Consider the following 12,818-nt stretch of genomic DNA (forward strand, 5'->3'; position numbering starts at 1 on the left):
AAAGAATGTAGAACACAGAATATACAATATGGGAAACAGAATACAGAACCCAGAATTTAGAACATGGATTGCAGAACACAGAATTTAGAGTATATAATACAGAATACTGAATATAGAATTTAGAATAGAGAATGTAGAAAACAGAAATTAGAATAGAGAATAGAGAATAGAGAAGCCAGAATTTAGAACAAGGAATGCAGAACAAAGAATTTAGAATATATTATACAGAACACTGAATAGAGAATTTAGAATATAGAATGTAAAACACAGAATTTAGAATAAAGATTAACGAATGCAGAATATAGAATTTAGAATATAGAATGAAGAACACAGAATATAGAATATTGAATAGAGAATATAGAACCCAGATATTAGAACATGGAAAGCAAATCACAGAATTTAGAATAGAGAATACTGAACACTGAATATAGATTTTAGAATATTGATTGTAGAAAACAGCATATAGAATTTAGAATACGGAATACTAAATAAAGAATTTAGAATATAGAATGAAGAACACAGAATAAAGAATATAGAATACACAATACTGAATATTGAATTTAGAATATAGAATGTAAAAATCAGAATATAGAATATAGAATAGAGAATATATAACACAGAATTTAAAACATGAAATGCAGAACACATAATGTAGAATATAGTATACAGAATACTGAATATAGAATTTAGAACACGGAATGCAGAACACAGAATAGAGAATAAAGAATACAGTATTTAGAATATAGAATGTAGAACACAGAATATATAATATAGAATACTGAATGCAGTATATTTAATGTCGAATATTGAAAGAATAACACACAATTTAGAATATAGAATAGAGAATATAGAAGCCAGAGTTTAGAGCATGGAATGCAAAACACAGAATTTAGAATATACAGAGCAGAATAATGAATATAGCATTTAGAATATAGAATGTAGAATACTGAATATAGAATTTAGAATATAGAATGTAGAACACAGAATATAGAATATAGAATAGAGAATATAGAACCCAGAATTTAGAACATGGAATGTAGAACACAGAATTTAAAATATAGAATACAGAATACTGAATATAGAATTCAGAATATAGAATGAAGAGCACAGAATTTAGAATATAGAATACGGAATTCAGAATATAGAATTCACAATATTTAATGAAGATACAGAATATAGAATATGGAAAACAGAATACAGAAATTAGAACATTGAATGCAGAGCACAGAATTTAGAATATAGAATAGAGAATACTGAATATAGAATTTAGAATATAGAATGTAGAACACAGAATATACAATATAGTATACGGAATGCAGTATATAGTATACAGAAAATAGAATTTTGAACTCAGAATATAGAATATGGAAACAAAATACAAAACCCAGAATTTAGAACATGGAATGCAGAACACAGAATTTAGAATACTGAATAAAGATCACTGAATATAGAAATAGAATATAGAATGTAGAACACAGAAATTATAATATAGAATACAAAATACTCAATATGCAATTTAGAATATATAATGCAGAACACAGAATATAGAATAGAGAAGAGAGAATATAGAAGCCAGAAATTAGAACGTGGAATGCAGAACACAGAATATAGAATATAGAATACAGAATACTGAATATAGAATTTAGAACATAGAATGCAGAACACAGAATTTAGAATATAGAATACAGAATACTGAATATACTATTTAGAGCATGGAATTCAGAACACAGAATTTATAATATTGTATTCAGACTACTGAATATAGAATTTAGAATATGGAATTTAGAACACAGTATATAGAAAAAAGAATACAGAAACCAGAATTTTGAACATGGAATGCAGAACACAGAATTTAGAATATATTATACAGAATACTCTATATAGAATTTAGAACACAGAATTTGGAACACAGAATTTAGACTATAGAATACAGAATACTGAATATAGAATTTAGAATATAGATTGTGTAACACAGAATATAGAATATAGAATACTTAATGCAGTATATTTAGTTTAAAACATAGAATGAATAACACAAAATATAGAATATAGAATATAGAATAGAGAACCCAGAATTAAGAACATGGAATGCAGAACCCAGAATTTAGAATATAGAATGCAGAATACTGAATATAGCATTTCGAATAATGAATGCAGGTCACAGAATTAAGAATATAGAATACAGAATGATGAATATACAATTTAAAATGTAGAATGTAGAACACAGAATATAGAATATACTATAGAAATGCAAAATATAGTATGTAGAATATTGAAAGAAAAACACACAGTATAGAATAGAGAATAGAGAATATAGAACCCAGAACTTAGAAGATGGAATGCAGAACACAGAATTTAAAATGTAGTATACAGAGTCCTGAATATAGAATTTAGAATATAGAATGTAGAACACAGTATATAGAATATAGAATACGGAATGCAGAATATAGAATGAAGAATATAGAATAAAGAACTCTGAAATAGAATATAGACTGTAGAATATACAACCCAGAATTTACAACATGGAATGCAGAACACAGAATTTAGAATACAGAATACTGAATATAGAAATTAGGAAATGGAATGCAGAACACAGAGTTTAGATATAGAATACAGACTACTTTATATAGAATGTAAAATATAGAATGAAGAACACAATATATAGAATATATAAAAGAGAATAAAGAACCCAGTAATTAGAAATGGAATGCCGAACACTGAATTTAGAATATAGAATATAGAATACTGAATATAGAATTTAGAATATAGAATGTAGAACACAGAATATGGAATATACAGTACAGAATACTGAATATACAATTTAGAATACAGAATCTAGAACACAGAATATAGAATACAGAACAGAGAATATAGAACCCAGAATTTAGAACATGGAATGCAGAAAACACAATTAAGTATAGAGAATACAGAATACTGAATATAGAATTTAGAATTAAGAATGAAAAGCATAGAATTTAGAATATAGATTAACGAATGCAGAATATAGAATTTAGAATACAGAAATAAGAACAAAGAATTTAGAATATTGAATAGAGAATATAGAACACAGACTTTAGAACATGGAATGCAGAACACAGAATTTAGAATATAGAATACAGAACACTGAATATAGAGCTTACAATATAGAATGTAGAACACAGAATATAAAATAGAGGATAGAGAATATAGAAGACAGAATATATAAAATGGAATGCTGAACACAGAATTTAGATTATAGAATACAGAATACTGAATATAGAATTTAGAATATAGAATGTAGAACACAGAATATAGAATATAGAAAACGGAATGCAGAATATAAAATATAGAATATAGAATGAAGAACACAGAATATAGATTATAGAAAAGAGAATATAGAACCCAGAATTTAGATCATGGAATGCAGAACGCAGAATTTCGAATATAGAATACAGAATACTGAATATAGAATTTAGAATACTGAATGCAGAACACAGAATTTACTATAGAGAATACAGAATCCTGAATATAGAATTTAGAATACAGAATGTATAACACAGAATATAGAATATAGAATACTGAATGCAGTAAATTTAATGTCGAATATTGAATGAATAACACAAAATTTAGAATATAGAATACAGAATATAGAAGTCAGAATTTAGAACATGGAATGCAAAACACAGAATTTAGAATATACAGTGCAGAATACTGAATATAGGATTAAGAATATAGAATGTAGAATACTGAGTATAGAATTTAGAATATAGAATGTAGAACACAGAATATAGAATAGAGAATAGAGAATAGAGAACCCAGAATTTAGAACATGGAATGTAGAACACAGAATTTAAAATATAGAATACAAAATACTGAATATAGAATTCAGAAAATAGAATGCAGAACACAGAATTTATAATATACAATGCAGAATACTGAATATGGAATTTAGAATATAGAATGTAGAATACTGAATATAGAATTTAGAATATAGAATGTAGAACACAGAATATAGAATATTCAATATGGAATGCAGAGTATAGAATACAGATTATAGAATTTACAAACCGAATATACAATATGGAAAACAGAATACAAAAACCAGAATTAAGAACATGAAATGCAGAAAACATAAGTTATAATATAGAATACAGAATACTGAATAAAGTGTTTAGAACATAAAAGGCAGAGCAAAAAATTTTGAAAATACAATACACAATACTCAATATAGAATTTAGAATATAGAATGTAGAACACAGAATATGGAATATACAATATAGAATACTGAATATACAATTTAGAATATAGAATGTAGAGCACAGAATATAGAATAGAGAACAGAGACTATAGAACCCAGAATTTAGAACATGGAATGCAGAAAACACAATTAAGTATATAGAATACAGAATACTGAATATAGAATTTAGAATATAGAATGTAGAACACAGAATATAGAATATAGAAAAATGAATGCAGAATATACAATGAAGAACACATAATTCAGATTATAGAAAAGAGAGTATAGAACCCAGAATTTAGATGATGGAATTCAGAACACAGAAGTTAGAATATAGAATACAGAATAATTTATATAGAATTTAGAATATAGAAAGAATAACACAGAATATAGAATATAGAATAGTGAATGAATTATATTTAATATAGAACATAGAATAAATAACTCAAAATGTAGAATATAGAATAGAGAATAGAGAAGCCAGAATTTAGAACATGGAATGCAGAACACAGAATTAGAATATACAATGCAGAATACTGAATATAATATTTAGAGTATAGAATGTAGAATAATGAATATAGAATTTAGAATATAGAATGTAGAACACAGAATATAAAATATACAAAACGGAATGCAGAATATAGAATACAGAACATAGAATAGAGAACACAGAATATAGAATATGGAAAACAGAATACAGAACCCAAAATTTAGAACATGGAATGCAGAAAACAGAATTTAGAATATAGAATACAGAATGCAGAATATAGAATTTAGAATATAGGATGCAGAACACAAATTATAGAATACAGAATAGAGAATATAGAAGCCAGAATTTAGAACAAGGTATGCAGAACACAGAATTGAGACTATAGAATACAGCGTACTGAATATAGAATTAAGAATATAGAATGTAGAACACAGTATATAGGATATAGAATACGGAATGCAGAATAAAGAATATTGAATATAGAATGAAGAACTCTGAATTCGAATATAGAATAGAGAATATAGAACCCTGAATTTAGAACATGGAAAGCAGAACACAGAATTTAGAATAGAGAATACAGAATCCTGAATATAGAATTTAGAATATAGAATGTATAACACAGAATATAAAATATAGAATACTGAATGCTGTATATTTAATGTAGAATATTGAATGAATAACACAAAATTTACAATATAGAATAGAGAATATGGAAGCCAGAATTTAGAACATGGAATGCAGAACACAGAATTTATAATATACAATGCAGAATAATGAATATGGAATTTAGAATATAGAATGTAGAATACTGAATATAGAATTTAGAATATAGAATGTAGAACACAGAATGTAGAATATTCAATACGGAATGCAGAATATAGAATACAGATTATAGAATTTAGAAAACTGAATATACAATATGGAAAACAGAATACAGAAACCAGAATTTAGAACATGAAATGCAGAAAACAGAAGTTATAATATAGAATACAGAATACTGAATAAAGTGTTTAGAATATAAAATGCAGAGCACATAATTTAGAATATACAATACACAATACTCAATATAGAATTTAGAATATAGAATGTAGAACACAGAATATGGAATATTCAGTACAGAATACTGAATATACAATTTAGAATACAGAATCTAGAACACAGAATATAGAATACAGAACAGAGAATATAGAACCCAGAATTTAGAACATGGAATGCAGAAAACAAAATTAAGTATATAGAATAAAGAATACTGAATATAGAATTTAGAATTAAGAATGAAAAACATAGAATTTAGAATATAGATTAACGAATGCAGAATATAGAATTTAGAATACAGAATGAAGAACAAAGAATTTAGAATATTGAATAGAGAATATAGAACACAGAATTTAGAACATGGAATGCAGAACACAGAATTTAGAATATAGAATACAGAATACTGAATATAAAATTTAGAATTTAGAATGTATAACACAGAATATAGAATATGAAATACGGAATGCAGAAATTTGTATTTGAATAAAGAATGAAGAACACAAAATATAGTATATATAAAAGAGAATATAGAACCCTGAATTTGGAAATGGAATGCTGAACTCAGAATTTAGAATATATAGAATGCCGAATTCTGAGTATAGAATTTAAAATATAGAATGTACAACACAGAATATAGAATATGAAATACAGGATACTGAATATAGTATTTAGAACATGGAATGCAGAACACAGAATTCAGAATATAGAATATAGAATAGTGAATATAAAATTTAGCATATACAATGTAGAACAAAGTATATAGAATATAGAATACGGAGGGCAGAATATAGAATGTAGAAAATAGAATGAAGAACACAAAGTATAGAATATATAAAAGAGACTATACAATCCAGAATTTAAAAATGGAATGCAGAACACAGAATTTAGTATACAGAATACAGAATACTGAATATAGAAATGAGAACATCGATTGCAGAACTCAGAATTTAGAATGCACAATACAGAATACTGAATATAGAATATAGAACATGGAATGCAGAGCACAAAATTTAGAATATAGAATACAGAATATAGAATATAGAACACAGAATATTGAATATGGAAAACAGAATACAAAACCCAGAATTTAGAACAAGGAATGCAGAACACAGTATTAAGAATATAGAATACAGAATACTGAATATAAAATTAAGAATTTAGAATGTAGAACACAAAATATAGAATATTGAATACGGAATGCAGAATTTTGTATTTGGTATAAAAAATGAAGAACACAAAATATAGAATATATAAAAGAGAATATAGAACCCTGAATTTACAAATGGAATGCTGAACACAGAATTTAGAATATAGAATACAGAATTCTGAATATAGAATTTAGAATATAGAATGTAGAACACAGAATATAGAATATGGAATACAGAATACTGAATATAAAATTTAGAACATGGAATGCAGAACACAGAATTTAGAATACAGAATATAGAATACTGAAAATAGAATATAGAATATGGAATGAAGAACGCAAAATTTACCGTATAGAAAAAAGTATACTGAATAGAGATTTTAGAATATAGAATGTAGAACACAGAATACAGAATATAGAATACGGAATGCAAAATATATTATGTAGAGTATAGAATTTAGAACACACAATATAGAATATACAATAGAGTATATAGAACCCAGAATTTAGATTATGATATGCAGAACACAGAATTTAGAATATAGAATACAGAATACTGAATATAAAGTTAAAAATATTGAATTTAGAACACAGGATATTGAATATAGAATACGGAATGCGGAATATAGTATACAGAGTATATAATAAAGAACAGAGAATATAGAATATGGAAAACAGAATACAGAACCCAGAATTTAGAAAATGGAATTCAGAACACAGAATTAAGAATATAGAATTAAGAATACTAAATATAGGCTTTAGAACACCGAATGCAGTACACAAAATTTAGAATACACAATACAGAAACCTAAATATAGAACATAGAACATGGAATGCAGAACACAGAATTTAGAATATAGAATACAGAATATAGGATTTAGAATATAGAATGTAGAACACAGAATAAAGAATATAGAATAAGGAATGCAGAATATACAATGTAGAATATAGAATGAAGAACACAAAATATAGAATATATAAAAGAGAACAAAGAACCTAGAATAAAGTAATGGAATGCATAACACAGAATTAAGTATATAGAATACAGAATACTGAATATACAATTTAGAATAGAGAATGTACAACACAGAATATAGAATATAGAATACGGAATGCCGAAAATAAAATACAGAGTATAGAATATAGAACACAGAATATAGAATATGCAAAACAGAATACAGAACCCATAGTATAGAACAAGGAATGCAGAACACAAAATTTAGAATATAGAATACAGAATACTGAAAATAGAATATAGAACATGGAATGCAGAACACAGAAATTACAATATAGAAAACAGAATACTGAATATAGAATTTAGAACATAGATTGCAGAACACAGAATTTAGAATATAGAATATAGAATACTCAAAATAGAATATAGAACATGTAATGCAGAACACAGGGTTTACAATATAGAAAACATAATACTGAATATAGAATTTAGAATTTAGAATTTAGAACACAGAATATAGAATATACAATACGGAATGCAAAATATATAATGTAGAGTATAGAATGAATAACACACAATATAGGATATAGAATAGAGAATACAGAACCCAGAATTTAGAACATGGAAGGCAGAACACAGAATTTAGAATATAGAATACAGAATACTGAATATTTAATTTAGAATTTAGAATGTAGAACACAGAATATAGAATATGGAATACGGAATGCAGAATTTTGTATTTGAATAAAGAATGAAGAACACAAAATATAGAATATATAAAAGAGAATATAGAATCCTGAATTTGGAAATGGAATGCTGAACTCAGAATTTAGAATTTATAGTATACAGAATTCTGAGTATAGAATTTAGAATATAGAATGTAGAACACAGAATATAGAATATGGAATAAAGAGTACTGAATATAGAATTTAGAACATGGAATGCAGAACACAGAATTTAGAATATAGAATATAGAATAGTTAATATAAAATTTAGCATATACAATGTAGAACACAGTATATAGAATATAGAATACGGAGGGCAGAGTATAGAATGTAGAAAATAGAATGAAGAACACAAAGTATAGAATATATAAAAGAGACTATACAAACCAGAATTTAAAAATGGAATGCAGAACACAGAATTTAGAATACAGAATACAAAATACTGAATATAGAAATTGGAACACCGAATGCAGAACTCAGAATTTCGAATTCAGAATACAGAATACTGAATATAGAATATAGAAAATGGAATGCAGAAAACAAAATTTAGAATATAGAATACAGAATACTGAATATTGAAGTTAGAATATATAATGTAGATAAAAGGATATAGAATATAAAATACAGAATGCAGAATATAGAATACAGAATATAGAATATAGAACACAGAATATAGAATATGGAAAACAGAATACAGAACCCAAATTTAGAAGTTGGAATGCAGAACAAAGAATTTAGAAAATAGAATATAGAAAAGTGGATATAAAATTTAGCATATAGAATGTAGAACACAGTATATAGAATATAGAATATGGAATGCAGAATATAGAATATAGAATATAGAATGTAGAACAAAGAATATAGAATATGGATAACAAAATTCAGAACCCAGAAATTAGAACATGGATTGAAGAAACAGAATTTTGAATATAGAATACTGAATACTGAAAATAGAATATAGAACATAGAATGCAGAACACAGAATTTACAATATAGAAAACAAAATACTGAATATAGAATTTAGAACATAGATTGCAGAACACAGAATTTAGAATATAGAATATAGAATACTCAAAATAGAATATAGATCATGGAATGCAGAACACAGGGTTTACAATATAGAAAACAGAATACTGAATATAGAATTTAGCATTTAGAATTTAGAACACAGAATATAGAATATAGAATACGGAAAGCAAAATATATAATGTAGAGTATAGAATGAATAACACACAATATAAGTTATAGAATAGAGAATACAGAACCCAGAATTTAGAACATGGAATGCAGAACACAGAATTTAGAATATAGAATAGAGAATACTGAATATAAAATTTAGAATTTAGAATGTAGAACACAGAATATAGAATATGGAATACGGAATGCAGAATTTTGTATTTGAATAAAGAATGAAGAACACTAAATATAGAATATATAAAAGAGAATATAGAATCCTGAATTTGGAAATGGAATGCTGAACTCAGAATTTAGAATATATAGAATGCAGAATTCTGAGTATAGAATTTAAAATATAGAATGTACAACACAGAATATAGAATATGAAATACAGGATACTGAATATAGTATTTAGAACATGGAATGCAGAACACAGAATTCAGAATATGGAATATAGAATAGTGAATATAAAATTTAGCATATACAATATAGAACAAAGTATATAGAATATAGAATACGGAGGGCAGAATATAGAATGAAGAAATTAGAATGAAGAACACAAAGTATAGAATATATAAAAGAGACTATACAATCCAGAATTTAAAAATGGAATGCAGAACACAGAATTTAGGATACAGAATACAGAATACTGAATATAGAAATTAGAACATCGATTGCAGAACTCAGAATTTAGAATGCACAATACAGAATACTGAATATAGAATATAGAACATGGAATGCAGAGCACAAAATTTAGAATATAGAATACAGAATATAGAAGATAGAACACAGAATATTGAATATGGAAAACAGAATACAAAACACAGAATTTAGAACAAGGAATGCAGAACACAGTATTAAGAATATAGAATACAGAATACTGAATATAAAATTAAGAATTTAGAATGTAGAACACAAAATATAGAATATTGAATACGGAATGCAGAATTTTGTATTTGGTATAAAAAATGAAGAACACAATATATAGAATATATAAAAGAGAATATAGAACCCTGAATTTAGAAATGGAATGCTGAACACAGAATTTAGAATATAGAATACAGAATTCTGAATATAGAATTTAGAATATAGAATGTAGAACACAGAATATAGAATATGGAATACAGAATACTTAATATAAAATTTAGAACATGGAATGCAGAACACAGAATTTAGAATACAGAATATAGAATACTGAAAATAGAATATAGAATATGGAATGAAGAACGTAAAATTTACAGTATAGAAAATAGTATACTGAATATAGATTTTAGAATATAGAATGCAGAACACAGAATACAGAATATAGAATACGGAATGCAAAATATATTATGTAGAGTATAGAATTTAGAACACACAATATAGAATATACAATAGAGAATATAGAACCCAGAATTTAGATTATGATATGCAGAACACAGAATTTAGAATATAGAATACAGAATACTGAATATAAAGTTAAGAATATTGAATTTAGAACACAGAATATTGAATATCGAATACGGAATGCAGAATATACTATACAGAGTATATAATAAAGAACAGAGAATATAGAATATGGAAAACAGAATACAGAACCCAGAATTTAGAAAATGGAATTCAGCACACAGAATTAAGAATATAGAATTAAGAATACTAAATATAGGATTTAGAACACCGAATGCAGTACACAAAATTTAGAATACACAATACAGAATCCTAAATATAGGACATAGAACATGGAATGCGGAACACAGAATTTACAATATAGAATACAGAATATAGGATTTAGAATATAGAACGTAGAACACAGAATAAAGAATATAGAATAAGGAATGCAGAATATAGAATGTAGAATATAGAATGAAGAACACAAAATATAGAATATATAAAAGAGAACAAAGAAACTAGAATAAAGTAATGGAATGCATAACACAGAATTAAGTATATAGAATACAGAATACTGAATATACAATTTAGAATAGAGAATGTACAACACAGAATATAGAATATAGAATACGGAATGCCGAATATAGAATACAGAGTATAGAATATAGAACACAGAATATTGAATATGGAAAACAGAATACAGAACACATAATATACAACAAGGAATGCAGAACACAGAATTTAGAATATAGAATAGAGAATACTGAATATAGAATTTAGAACATAGATTGCAGAATACAGAATTTAAAATATAGAATATAGAATACTCAAAATAGAATATAGAACATGGAATGCAGAACACAGGGTTTACAATAATAAACAGAATACTGAATATAGAATTTAGCATTTAGAATTTAGAACACAGAATGAAGAATATAGAATACGGAATGCAAAATATATAATGTAGAGTATAGAATGAAAAACACACAATAAAGGATATAGAATAGAGAATACAGAACCCAGAATTTAGAACATGGAATGCAGAACACAGAATTTAGAATATAGAATACAGAATACTGAATATATAATTTAGAATTTAGAATGTAGAACACAGAATATAGAATATGGAATACGGAATGCAGATTATAGAATGTAGAATATAGAATGAAGAACACAAATTATAGAATATATAAAAGAAAATATAGAACCTAAAATTTAGTAATGAAATGCAGAACAGGAATTTAGAATATAGAACAGAGAATACTGAATATAGAATTTAGAATATTGAATATAGAAAACAGAATATAGAATATAAAATACGGAATGCAGAATATAGAATACAGAGTATAGAATATCGAACAATAAATATATAATATGGAAAGCAGAATACACAACCCATAATATAGAACAAGAAATGCAGAACACAGAATTTAGAATATAGAATACAGAATGCTGAAATTAGAATATAGAACATCGAATGCAGAACACAAAATTTACAATATAGAAAACAGAATACTGAATATAGAATTTAGCATTTAGAATTTTGAACACAGAATATAGAATATAGAATACGGAATTCAAAGTATATAATGTAGAGTATAGAATGAATAACTCACAATATACGATATAGAATAGAGAATACAGAACCCAGAATTTAGAACATGGAATTCAGAACACAGAATTTAGAATATATAATACAGAATACT

The sequence above is a fragment of the Vicugna pacos genome, unplaced genomic scaffold (assembly GCF_048564905.1).
Source record: "Vicugna pacos unplaced genomic scaffold, VicPac4 scaffold_16, whole genome shotgun sequence".
NCBI classification, from domain to species: domain Eukaryota; kingdom Metazoa; phylum Chordata; class Mammalia; order Artiodactyla; family Camelidae; genus Vicugna; species Vicugna pacos.